The sequence below is a fragment of the Microcebus murinus genome, chromosome 16 (genome assembly GCF_040939455.1).
Source record: "Microcebus murinus isolate Inina chromosome 16, M.murinus_Inina_mat1.0, whole genome shotgun sequence".
Classification (NCBI taxonomy): domain Eukaryota; kingdom Metazoa; phylum Chordata; class Mammalia; order Primates; family Cheirogaleidae; genus Microcebus; species Microcebus murinus.
Window position 1 is genome coordinate 63,322,514 of NC_134119.1, and position 13,824 is coordinate 63,336,337.

The 13,824-nt window shown below is 48.9% G+C and overlaps 1 pseudogene; it reads left to right on the forward strand.

Moving 5' to 3' along the window:
* Positions 1-2,082: 2,082 nt before the first annotated feature.
* Positions 2,083-13,824, forward strand: part of LOC105869604 (10 kDa heat shock protein, mitochondrial pseudogene) — a 26,904-nt pseudogene continuing 15,162 nt past the window's right edge.

Sequence of the window (13,824 nt, forward strand, 5' to 3'; positions counted from 1 at the left end):
CTTTGTTGCCCAGGCTAGAGTGAGTGCCATGGCATCAGCCTAGCTCACAGCAACCTCAATCTCCTGGGCCCAAGCAATCCTGCTGCCTCAGCCTCCCCAGTAGCTGGGACTACAGGCATGCGCCACCATGCCCGGCTAATTTTTTCTATATATATGTTAGTTGGCCAATTAATTTATTTCTATCTATAGTAGAGATGGGGTCTCGCTCTTGCTCAGCCTGGTTTCAAACTCCTGACCTCAAGCAATCCACCCGCCTCGGCCTCCCAGAGTGCTAGGATTACAGGCGTGAGCCACCGCACCTGGCCAAAACCTGTTTTAAAAAAAAAAAAAAAGTTATCACAATCCCTCTTTTGAGAAGCACTTCGTGAAGGAACATGCAAAACGACTCAACTGGGTTACAATCAGCAAAATCCTGGAGGTTGAAAACTCTACCAGACAAATGACCCTGATTATTTACCAAATGTATTGTAAGTGAAAGGAGTAGAGAGGGAGGGGTGATCCAAAAACTAAAAAATATCAACAAGGCCGGGCACAGTGGCTCATGCCTAAATCCCAGCACTCTGGGAGGCTGAGGCAGGAGGATCACTTGAGGTCAGGAGTTTGAGACCAGCCCAGAAGATTGAGGTTGCTGTGACCTAGGCTGATGCCACGGCACTCTAGCCTCTCTCAAAAAAAAAAAAAAAAAAAAAAAGAAACATCGGCCGGGCACGGTGGCTCACGCCTGTAATCCTAGCTCTCTGGGAGGCCGAGGCGGGCGGATTGCTCGAGGTCAGGAGTTCAAAACCAGCCTGAGCAAGAGCAGACCCCGTCTCTACTATAGATAGAAAGAAATTAATTGGCCAACTAATATATATAGAAAAATTAGCCAGGCATGGTGGCGCATGCCTGTAGTCCCAGCTACTTGGGAGGCTGAGGCAGAAGGATTGCTTGAGCCCAGGAGTTTGAGGTTGCTGTGAGCTAGGCTGATGCCACGGCACTCACTCTAGCCTGGGCAACAAAGCGAGACTCTGTCTCAAAAAAAAAAAAAAAAAAAGAAACATCAATGAAATGCAATGTGTCAACCTTTGTTTGCTTCATGAGTTGAATAAACTTAACTGTACAAAAAAAGTTCATGACACCACCAAATTGAAAACACTAACATTTTGTTAATTATATTAACCAATTATCGTTAATTACTTTTTAGGTCTGATAATGTTATGGTGAATTTGTCTTAAGAGTAGAGACACATACTAAAATTTCTGTCTCTTTGGAAAATATCAATGAAATGACATTTGTGGTTGATCTCAAATTAATTGAGAAGATGGATGGATTGAGCAGCTGGATGATTAGGACCTGGGGGTTTATTGTACCCTTCTCTGTACATTTGTGAAGTTTGAAATATTTCATAATAGAAAAAGAAAGAAAAAAAGAAATGCTGTTCTGAACCCCTTCCCCTCTCCTTGCTCCATGCATGTACCCATCCTGAGACTGGTGGTGTTCCCTGCCATCACCTTCCTTCGGTGGGGGGGGGGGGGCAGTGGAGGTTCAGGAATCCCGGTGACTCAGGTTGCTCCCTCCACAGGGTTTGGGTTGCCTGGAGGATGCTGGCCTTGAAAATGGCACAGGGTGGGGATTCAGAAGGTTTTGACCCCAATAGGGACACACAACTCCCCTGGGAGGCACCATCTTCCCATTTCACAAGCCCTGGAAACACACCCTAGAGTTCTGGAAACTTCTTAAATTCTCTGGAAAGTCCCTTCAGGAAATTCAGGGAAGTTCACGAGTGAATGCATGTCAAAGCTCATCAAATTGTATACCTCAAATATGTGCGTATTTTAATATACATCCACCACTGGGGCCTCCTTGTTGACATGTGTAGGCGTCAGCCACTTTGATGCATTTGTATTGTTACAATTTAGCTAAACTGGAGCTATTGTTTCCAGAATGCCTTCCCTGCATTGTTCCGAGTTCACATGAGCCACAAGAGACATCTTGCATGAGATTTGGAAGGTGGAGGTGAAAGAGCCGCCATTTTCCCTCTCCGTTCAGGAGATCCTGGAAAGTTTGCAGCTCATGTTCATTATCACTCATCGGGGCTAGGGAATGTGGAACCTTCAGGACCTGAGCTGCAAGAGGCCTGCAGCCCTGGCGCTGTCGGGAAGCACTTCCCAGGAGGCCGGTGGGCACAGCCACCCAGCACCGTGACAGGGTGTGGGGCTGGGGCTGATAATGTCCTTTCCGGCTCCAAGCTGGGTGATGGGACATTTGATCCTGGTCTGATGGTGAGTGGAAGGAACACCCTTAGGAGTGCAGTGATGGACACGAGGGAGCCAGAGTAACTCTCAGTATTGCAAAAGCCTGACATTGGCTCAAGATCTCTGCTCTGGGCTGCAATAATATCGCTGAGTGGGGCCAGGAAATACCAGTTGCCTCCCACTGCTTAAAGACCAAGGCCAGGGAAAGTGGAGCTCTGATTGGCAAGACCCAGGGAAATTAATTAACATTCCAAATCCATCTCTTTTTTTGAGACAGAGTCTCACTCTGTTGCCTGGGCTATATAGTGCTGTAGCATCAGCCTAGCTCAGCAACCTCAAACTCCTGGGCTCAAGCAATCCTTCTGCCTCAGCCTCCCAAGTAGCTGGAACTACAGGCATGTGCCACCACGCCAGACTAATTTTTTCTATATATTTTTAGTTGGCCAATTAATTTCTTTCTATTTATTATAGTAGAGATGGGGTCTCACTATTGCTCAGGTTGGTTTCAAACCCCTGACCTCGAGTGATCCTCCCGCCTTGGCCTCCCAGAGTGCTAGGATTACTGGCGTGAGCCACCACGCCTGGCCCCAAAGCCATCTTTAAGCGATGATAAATCTTCCAAATGTGGCCTCCATAGGGGGAAATTCAAAGGTCCTTAGTGAGATGCTGGGAGGGCTGAAAGGTGCTTATCTGACAGTTTGGGTTTCTCAGAGTGGCTGTAAAAGCAACAGTGTTATTACAGTCAGGAGCCTCTCCAACCCTGACAGCCCTGAGGGCAGGGAGGTCCCTCCTAGAGACCAGGAACCAGGAAAGGCCCACGCCCAGGGTTACTGTAAGGATGACAACTGCAAACCAGACCAGCCCTGGGTTGTACTTCCTGCAGAGCCACAGAGATGGGAATGTGCCCCTGTGTCAGGACAGCCGTTCCTAATCTGCCGGCAACAGCCCAGCCAGCTCATTCTACTCAGGAAAGTTCTAGAATCATCTGGCCCAATTATTTTTTTACAAGCAGTCAAAGTCCTGGGAAACTGTCTTGTGGAAGCCACTAAATTTCCCTCACTTGTAAAATGGAAATAATCACAGTTTTGGCTTCACGGAGTTGTCCTGACCATTAGGTGGTTCTGTGTATCAGATGAGTGGAATCGGTTTGCAATCCAGGTTGGTGAGGCCTAGAGCCAAAACTATGAGAAAAGATTGTGAAATGAGCTCAAAAGATCTGGGGATGCATAAAATCCTCATCTGCACCTTTATTTACAAGTCAATGCTTAATTGAGCTAAAGGCGAAAGTGAAGGAAAAGATAGATAATTGAAAGCTAGATAGATACATAGATAGATAGATTAATATAAAAAACCCCAAAACAGGTGATGCAGTGACTAAGATCAAATAATGTCAAAGCATTCACTCTTCACCAATCAGCAAAAGTGAACACCTACAAAGCTTCCTGCCAGCTTCCTCTAGACCACCACACCCAAATGACAAATGCAGACACAACAGCTTCCCTGCTCAGCTGCCCTCTCCTACTTTGTTCCTTCCCCCACCCCCCACAAACCCTGAGCATCCTGAATCTGGGAGTGCCCTTCAAAGAAGCTGCATTTCCTGGTAGGCGGGAAATGGAAGGGGAGAGAAAAAGAAAGGAAGAAAGGGAGAAAGGGAGGGAGGAAGGAAGGAAAGAAGGGGAGGGCGAAGGGCTCCCTGGGGTCCTTTTCCAAATGGTCTCTGACTCTCATGCCTGGGAACAGAGCCCAAGAACTTTGAGCCAATGGGAACCATGGCAGATTGTACTGCCAGCCCCAATTCTTCACTCCTCTTTGTATCCATGCCCTTCACCATGTAACTTTATGCTTATATGACTCTGGGCTTGGCCATGTGACTTGCTTTCACCAACACAATCAAGTAGGAGTGACACATGCCAGTTTCAAGCCTGGGCCTCAGTTGAGAGGCTTTGCACATTTCCACTTGTATTTTGGTACCTCTGTGAGAATAAGCCCAGGCTAGACTATTGGGAGATGAGAGCCTTGTGGAGCACAACCAAAGTTGTCCCAATCATTGCAGCCTAAACCAACCTAGATTAGCTGCCAGACAACTGCCAGACATATAAGCCAACTACTGAGTCCAGAAGAACCACCCAGCCAAGCCCAGCCTAAACTGTCCACCCACAAACTCATGAGCTTAACAACAAAAAAATGCTACTGAGTGTTGGGGTGGTTTGTCACACCGCATTACCATAACTAACTGATACAGGAAACCTTTGCTGCCCAGTCCAATCCTGAAGCCAGTGTGCTTGGATGTGAAACCGATCTCTGCCATTTGTCAGCTGAGTGACTTAACCTCCCTGTGCCTTAGATGCCCCCATCTACAAAGTGGGACAAGGGCAGGTCTAACCCAACAGGACTGTTCCAGGAGCCTACTATTTATGGAGCACCTATTGCTCTGTGTGAGGAGAAGATAACGATGAATGAGACAAAGTTCCAGATGCATAAAAGACAAAGAGGTCTGCCATGTAAAGTCAGGTAGAGAGTAACGGCCAAACGGAAGTGAAGCTGAGTAAAGGTCGGGGCTGGGGTGGGAGAGGAGAGACGCTGCTTTTGATAAGGTGGCCGTGGAAGCCCACTGGGAGGAAACAACATTCCAGCAACACGTGGACGACAAGGGAGAGGAAGCTGCCCGGTGACTGGGAGGGAGAGCTTTGTCGAGGCAAAGTAACTTTGAAATGGCCAATCCGCTTTTTGTTCTCTGTTCTGCTTCCTCAGCCCTTTTCTTTCTAGAAAGTCTACTTCATCTGCTCAGCTAATCAGAACACTCATTCTACTTCATATAATAAAGTGTTGCCTGATTCTAGAAGCACAAATAAAAGCCAATTAAGACCCATCAACTAAATTTGTTGTCATTTTGTCCCTTGACGGCCCCAAAACTGAAGACTTTTAACTGTATTCCCAGCAGCTTGTTCCTGCGCTGAGCTTGCCAAGAGCCATTATCTCTTATCCTATTCATTCCTTCTACGGGGGGGCTTTCCATGACTCTGGACTCTGAGGGTACAACGTGAGCGAAACAGACTCAGGCCCTGCCCAGAACATTCCCTAATACACAGTCAATGTTCATTACAAGCTTTTAGAAGGAATAAAAATGGTTGGGTTTTTTTTTTAAGTCCATACTGACAGCAGAAAAAGTTGACAACCCTAATGTCTGACCCTCCAATTTTGTCTTTGAAACGTGCTGGTTCACAAGCTCCAAACTGGTTTACAGGACAAAGACCCAATGTCAGGCGTCTTTCCCAGATGGGCTCTGACTTTCCCCCCAACTTATCTCCTGCCTCCCTCCCATGCGAAGCTTCACCCCCTTCCCTGAACGAGGCTCTCTCAGGCCTTCACGTGCTACGTGCTACTTGTCCTTCAAGGCCCTGCTCCAACGTCACCACCTCCAAGGAGACTTTCTGGAAACCCAGGCGGGTCCATTCGTCAGTGTCTAGGCTGCAGAGCTGGTTGCCTGTCGGCGCATGCGCACTAGCGAAACAGCGGCGGCGCTTCCCTAGAGCGGGGACAGAGCTGGGTGCTAAATCCCAGCTGGCAGTGCTCCTCCGCGCCGCCAGAGGGCGCTTGCAAAACACCAACCTGACTTCCTGGCTGGACCGCCCACAGCGGCTCTCAGTGCTCTTAATGATTAACAGTCAAGCTGCCTACTGGTTGCAGATCTTGGCTTGGGCCACTTATCCATTCTGAAACTCTGAGCTAGTGCCATCCCCTCTCCAAGCCTCTGCTTCTACGTAGGGCTGTCGGGTAGATGCAATAGATTGTTCCTGCAACACATTTGGAACATTTAGCTGTCAGACATTTAGGATGTTGTCACTGCGCATTGGCTGCTGGGACACTCGGGGTCTCGGCAGGAAACAGCCAGCCAGTTCACGCGGAGTCACTGGAGAGAGCTTAATTAGGCAAGAGACTATTTACAGGGGTAGAGGCAGTGAGTAGAGAATCCACAAAAGGTGGTGCAGGACCCCAGAGCTCCAAAGAGGGAGCTTTCACCAGCTCCGGCCTGAAGGACGGTCATTACCAGAACCCGGGCTGGGGCGAGAAGGGGACTGTGGCCTTGGGTGGAAAGACACAGCCAGCCCAAGGCAACCCCACACCAGGGAGGGAGCCTGGGAAATAAATACTTGCCCTCCGATCTCTCATCAGCGTTGCCCACTGGTCAAACCAGGCAGGAAGAAAGGTCAGGAAAGCCTGTTGTGGTCCACGCTGATCAGCCTCCCAGGAACTGACCCTGCTCCTAACAGCATGGTGGGGGGGGGGCGGCTCTAACAGGGCAAGCAGAAAATATCCAGCATAATATCAGTATTAGTATTAGTATTGGAATTACTGTTTTATTTCTCATCGTGGCCTATGAGGCCCTTCAAGGTCTGGCCCCAACCTCTGCCCCCTCTTCCCACCCTGTTCCCCCCACCCCTTTTACTCCCGTCTGAAACCGGAGTGATGGGAGCACTCTGAGTCGCAATAGAGATTTCAGGGCACAGGTCTACACATTTGTCAGAATGCCTCTAACAGGGTGCTTCAGTTTTGTGCATTTCGACGTATGTAAATTTCACCTGAAAAGTAGGAACTAAGTAAGTAAAAAGGAACAGCAAGCAAATACTGAACTTTCCTTAATTTTATGCACGTGGCAGTATTTAGGGGGAAGTAGGGGAAGTATACCGATGATGGCAACTTGCTGTGAAATGCATCAGAAAGGTAAGAGGGAGCGATGGATGGAGAGGGGGCGGGAAGATGGGCAGATACCTGATAAAGCAGGTACAATAAAATGCTAATTGCAGGATCTAGGTGACGGGTACCTAAGTGCTCACTGTACCCCACTTTTCTCTCTGAAATGTTTATTAAAAATGTTTGGGAAAATGTAAAAATAAAAGTTAGGAGGCTGCTGAGTCAGCAAAAAAAATTGGCTTGGATGGGTTAGGGGAACTGGGAAAAAAGGAGTTTTTCTGGGACTTTCCACAGAAACTACAGCCACTTCCCTGCAGCACGGAGCTGCCATCCAGGAATGAAGATGCCAACTGTTAGTCCGTCCTGGAGGAAACCTGTAAGGAGAAAAGTGCAAAGAGGAAAGAGAAAGAGACAGCACCCTGACTTCTCAGGAATCCTGTGATGAATAAATCTGTTTGATGTCTGAACTCATCTATTATTCATTCAACCAACAGTCATTGAAACCCTCCTCTGTGCCCAACCCTGAGCTGTGCTGTGCTGACACTCCAGCCCCAGCCCTGCCCTCAGGGGGACTCAAAGTCCTATGGCAGAGACAGACTCATTCCCCAGATGGTGACAATTCTGAGTGATCACAACAATTATTGGGAAGCCCCAAAGGAGGCCCTTAATTAAAGGAGGCATGAAGCAGTGGCAAGGTGAGGAAGGGGCAGGTCCTGCGTGGCCTTTTAAGCCACGGTGGGGCATTTGGACCTTATCCTGAGAGTGCTGGGGGGGTCACAAAAGGGTTAGAGTCCGTGGGAGGACGTGACCATATTTGCAAATGATTCTGATTGCAAAGTAAGAGTCCAGGTGGTAGAAAGAAATGAATAGATTTGAGAACCATTTAAGAATCACACAGAATTCTGTATCTACTATTAATTTGTCTTCATTTCTTACTCTAAAAACAAACAAAAAAATTAATCAAAATGCTTTCTTTGTGTTTAGTAGCCAAATAACAATCAGGTGGCTGTTGGAACAAAAATGGGTCCTTAGGGCTGCTTATAGTGGCAGCTGAAAATCACACGCCCATTCTTCTAAGCCCTTTCCCCCAGCACCATCCAAAAGAAATATCATGTGAGCTACATGTGTAATTTTAAATTTTCTGGCAATCATGTTTTAAAAAGCAAAAAGAAACAGGTGAGATTAATTTAATCATTTAACCCAATATGTCCAAAATATTCTCATTTCAGTATGTGATCAGTATAAAAATTATTAAGGAAATATTTTATATCCTTTCATTTTTCATACTAAATATCAAAATGCAGGCTGGGCACGGTGGCTCACGCCTATAATCCTAGCACTCTGGGAGGCCAAGGCAGGAGGATTGCTCAAGGTCAGGAGTTTGAAACCATCCTGAGCAAGATCGAGACCGTCTCTACTGTAAATAGAAAGCAATTAATTGGCCAACTAATATATATATACAAAAAAAAATTAGCCGGGCATGGTGGTGCATGCCTGTAGTCCCACCTACTCGGGAGGCTGAGGCAGGAGGATTGCTTAAGCCCAGGAGTTTGAGGTTGCTGTGAGCTAGGCTGACACCACTGCACTCACTCTAGCCTGGGCAACAAAGTGAGACTCTGTCTCAAAAAAAAAAAAAATGCAGTATGGGCATGATGGCGCATGCCGGGCTACTTGGGACACTGAGACAGGAGGATCCCTTGAGCCCAGGTGTCCTGGCCCGCGGGACCTTCTGTTACTCGTGGGGGCAAGGGGGACCGTGCCTGAAAGAGATGGGCGAGAGAAAGGAACGAGACCAAGCAAAGGGTTGTCAAGGTCTACTTTACTTAGATTCTTAGTAGGTTTTATAAGCATACAGAAACAAGGAAGTAGAAACAAAAAATGCAGTGGGGTGACGGTGAGTCTTGGGTTTGGGCTAATCAGCCCCAATCAGTATCTTGGTATCGAGGTTGTTTGTGACTGATTACTTGACCCCAACCTGGCAGGTGGTCGGGAACAATTGCAGTTAGCACACCCTGGAGCATTTTGGAACGCATTCTTTTCGGAGCTATAGCTGGAGGGTGGGGTGTTGTTTTTGTCCTAGGAATTTTTCTAGGGCGAGGCCCATGCATAGGACAAGTCATAGGGGAGTTGAGGATCTCTGAGGGTCCTTGCCTCTAACATCTCCCCTTCTCTTTATTAGTATGAGGGAGATTTATATAGGTTGGTGGAGAGCCTGTCTTAGGCTACGTGATGTGCTTCCTCGACCAGCACCCCAAATATAAGATCGGGCGATCAATGTGAAGGTGAGGCCTCTGTCTTAGGCTATGTAGGTGTCATCCAGCTCCGGCACTCCTGATTATGAAGTGTGCCCCCGGGCATGGACCTACAATATTCCCGTCATGGAGTCACCTCACTGCTGGCGGGGTGTGCACCTGGTACGAGGCATCGCGATAATCCCGTCATGGGCGTCTCCACAGCTTTTGGAACCAACTGCGTTCCACGTCTGCGGCAAGGTCTGAGAAATTTAGACCTTCAGTGGGTGTGTTGGGAGACTCTTCATGGAGGTCTTCTCTGGAGCCTCTTAGTTCTAGCCGTGGGTAAAACACGGAGACCGATTTTTGTGTGGCTGCATCTACCTGCGACTTGACAAAGTTGGTTAGTTTTTTGAATGCCCAAGGCCCAAAAGTGAGAAGCAACAAGAAACCTACAAACGGCCCCAAGACACTGGGAAGCAATGTGGATAGCCAGGGGGATGTAGAAAACCAATTTTGATACCATGCCTCACTTTGTTCTCTCCGTTTTTTTCTATCTTCTAGGCTCTGTCTAACTCTCTCAATGCTATCTTCTACCAGACCTGTTTTGTCTGCGTAGAAGCAACATTCTTCTTTGAGTGTTGTGCACAAGCCTCCCTCTTGGAGGAACACTAAGTCTAGGCCTCTTCTATTTTGCAACACTACCTCAGAAAGCGAAGCGAGGGATTCTTTGAGATATTTTAGGCCCTGCTGTAGCTCTCGGAGATTATTATCGATGGCAGCAGAGAGCTGCAGGTACTGCTGGTTGGAGGTGACTAGAGAGGCTATGCCTGTTCCAGCCCCTGTGGCACCAAGGCCTAGAACAACTGCGAGTGTTATGGCCGTGATGGGCTCTCTCTTTTCTCGGGGCATTGTGGTGCCACGCTCCCAAAATTTGAGCAATTCGTCAGCAGGACGTATAGTGAGTCTGGGGAAGAGCATGACTAACACACAATATTCTCTATGCTCCAGAAACGTAGCAGTGACTACATACGGGGTAAGGCCGGAAGAACAAGCAAAATAAGAGGTGTTAGATGCCTGAATATACTGAAAAGTGGAGTTGACAGTAATTGACGGATTGCGTATTTTCTCTAAGGGTGCGGGGGGGAGCATTTTTGGGCCAAGAAGGCAAAGGCCTAGGCCTATGACTTGGCTGAGTGTCAGGCCATCATGGGTCTCTAGGCCCCATCTGAGTTTGCTGGTGTCGTTAGTAAATAATAGTTTACCAAATGTAGCAATGCCCTCATAGAAGGGAGGCCGGGGGGAGTAGCATACCCAACACTCCTGATATTCTGAATTATTGGCCTCTCAGATGGTCCTGACAGAGGCATTGACTAAGGTGAGAATTAGTTCTGCAGAGGAGGGGGGCCCCTTGGGCAGGGTAGGTTGGTATAGGGAGGTGCTAAATGGAAAAGGGGACACAGCTGAGGAGGAGGGTAGGGCTGTTGGCCATGCCTTGAGGCAATACTCGCCATTGGAAGCGCAGAGAGGGTCCTATACAATTTACCACCGGGAGACTGAAAGCGAAGCGCTTGCAGTCATCTGGGTGCAATGGTATGGAGAAAAAGCAGTCTTTTAGGTCAATGACTATCTTATAGTAGCCTTTGGGGATAGCTACGGGCGAAGGCAAACCAGGCTGGAGTGCCCCCATGGGAACCATTGTTTGATTAATAGCCCGTAAGTCTTGTAGCAACCGCCACTTGCCAGTCCTTTTTTGGATGACGAAAATGGGGGTGTTCCATGGTGAAGTAGAGGGCTCTATGTGTCCGGCAGCTAATTGTTCCTGCACCAACGCTGTAGCTGCGGCTAGCTTGTTAGACGGGAGGGGCCACTGATTGATCCAGACAGGGAAGTCACTTTTCCAAGTGATTTTATCTGCCTGAAGTGCAGGGGGATTAATGGCCCTTACGTAAAATGGTCTTTGAACCCTAGTCCTGATCTGTCTGACTTAGGGAGGGTGGTCAGGGGTGCTCTTAGTCCCTGACCCTCTTTGCCTAAACCCTGCCCTGGGAGGAATCCCTGTTTAAGCATTTGGCTGGCTACAACTTCATTGGGGCTGCACATAATGACATTCATTTGTGCAAGGATATCACGCCCCCATAAGTTAACAGGTAGGCTCGGGACTACAAAGGGTTGAGTAGTACCTCTGTTTCCCTCAGAGTCTTCCCATGTCAAAATTTTTGAGCTCTGGAGAGTATCTCTAGACTGTCCTATACCTTGTAAGTGCGTAAGGGAGGGCTGCAGTGGCCATGAATCAGGCCAGGCGTCTTGGGCGATAACCGTGGAATCGGCACCTGAGGCCTTCAAAAAGTTTACCATCTAATTTTAGCCGCAGGGTGGGCCGTTCTTTGGTGATAGCTTGGATCCAATAGAGATCAGAAGAGCCAGGGCGAGAAGCACCTCGGTTAGAGGCGATGGCTGGGAAGGATGTATTAAGGGGCAAGGGCAACGTCTGAGCTAAGCACTGTCCCTTAGAGACACACACAGGGCCTGTAAGTGGGCTGGCTAAGATGTTAATTTCCCCGGTAAAGTCACTACCTACTATGGAGGGGTGGACTATGAGCCCCGCAAGAGTGGAGGAGGCTCGGCCCAGAATAAAAAAGAACATGTTAGCTGGTGGGGGTCCAAAGGAGCCAGTGGGCAAAATCTGAACACCATCCTCAGGTCTTAATATTGTGTCGGAGGAGGCACACAAGTCCACTCCTGCGCTCCCTGTGGTTGCTCGGAGGAGTCTAGGGGCTGGGGATCCTCTTGTCGGCTGTTCCCTGAGGCCGACTGAAATTGAATAGGATGGGGGCCCAGGGCTGGCCCCTCAGGCCGTTTCCCGAAAGGGGGGGCAAGGGGTTTCCAAAGACATCAGTCTTGGAGCAGCATTGATTGGCCCAATGCTTTCCCCTCCTACAGCGAGGACAGAGGGAGGGGGGCTGGGCTGGCCTGCCTGGCGGCTCACTGAGGTTAGGGGTGGCCAAGGAGCACTGCCTCGCAAAGTGCCCTGGTTGACCGCATTTAAAGCAGTCCCTCTGTGCCGCGGTCCCTTGGATGGCGGCCCCAACCGCAAGCTGCACGGCCTGTGATACCTTATGGGTAAAGGGGTCAACATCATTACACATTCTAATCATGTCATTAAGGTCTTTATTTTTGAGTTTGCCTCTAAGAATGGCCCTACAGGTGCTGTTGGCATTTTCATAAGCTAACTGTTTAATAAGCCTATTATTCTCATCTTCGTGTCCGAGGGTTCGTTCAGCAGACTCTAGAAGCCTGCCCACAAATTCACTGAAACCCTCTTGAGCCCCCTGGGTGATTTTTGTCAGGGGAGTAAGAACAGATCCCGTAGAGGGAAGTGTTCGCCAGGCGCCGCAGGCGGCTGCGGCGGTCTGAGACAAAAGTCTAATTGGGAGTCTCCTTTGGCGCTGTTCAGTGGCAAATCTCCCCTGTCCGCTAAGCTTTTCAAGGGTCCAAGATGCAGAATTGGGGTTTTTTAAATTATTAGCAGCCGTGGTCTGACAGCGGTCGAGAAAGTCGGCCTTCCAAGAGAGGAACTGCCCGCCAGAAAGGACCGCCTGTACTAGTGTGACCCATTCTCCGGGGAGCAGGTAGCCGCCCCCCGAGGCTGCCTCTAGGAGGGAGTAGGTAAAGGGTGCATTGGGCCCATACGCCCTCACGGCAGAATTCAGTTCTTTTAAGGTTTTAAATTGTAGTCTGCGAAATTCAGTGGGCTCTGAGTCTGTTTCTTCTGGGAGGTCATCACTTTCGCTTTCTCTTTCCCTCCCTTCCGTATCCTCATTATCTGAATCTTGGGGCGGGGACTGGCTGGAAGAAGGGGCGGCAAGGTCTCCCCGCCTATTAGACCGGGTAACTACCGGGAATGCTAGGGCTTTATGGGAGGACTTTAAGGATTTCTTATTTAAGGTGGCATATGATTGGGCGGTCTCATGATGTGGGTGGCTAATGAAGACCGAATCTTTAAGCGTATCTTGGAGGGAGGACAAGTCTTTGGAAAGCTGGGCAAACTTTCTGAAGTTGTAAGACATCCTTTAATTGCGTAACCCTTTGACTTAAGTCTTCTTTGGCACGCAAAAGTAAGGGCATTGTAAGGGGAGGCATTAACAAAGGTGCGCAAATCTGGGGTGCGTAAGGAGGAGGTCTATGGGGTGCTACGGTAAGAGGCGGCCATTTGGGATCGTGACATCGGGCCACTCCCTTTTCGAGGGTTGCCTCTTCTGCGGGGTCGAGGGACTCTCGGAGGGGTTGTCTCTTGAATACCGGGTAATTGAATGCATGAGGGGCTGTACCCTCGGGTAAGGGAGGGTAGAGGGTCTTGGTGTCTGGCTTACTAATAGGGGGCTCGTCCGTAGATGTTTGGAGCTCAACCGATGGGTCCTGAGGGGGCATATTAATACAAACTGAGGGGCAAGGGGAAGGGCATGTTGGTCTCTCAGGATCATTAGGGGAAGCCGACCCTCCGGTCGCCTGTAAAGACGTTCTCGAAGCAGACCGCGACACGGGTTGGAGGCAGAATTCTGCTACTGAGAGCAGCTGCTTTTTATTGGGGTCTGAATCTGCTCCCTCAACAATATCTCTGATTAGTCCCCAGTAGGAGAAAACGGATACAGGGACGGCATCTGGGC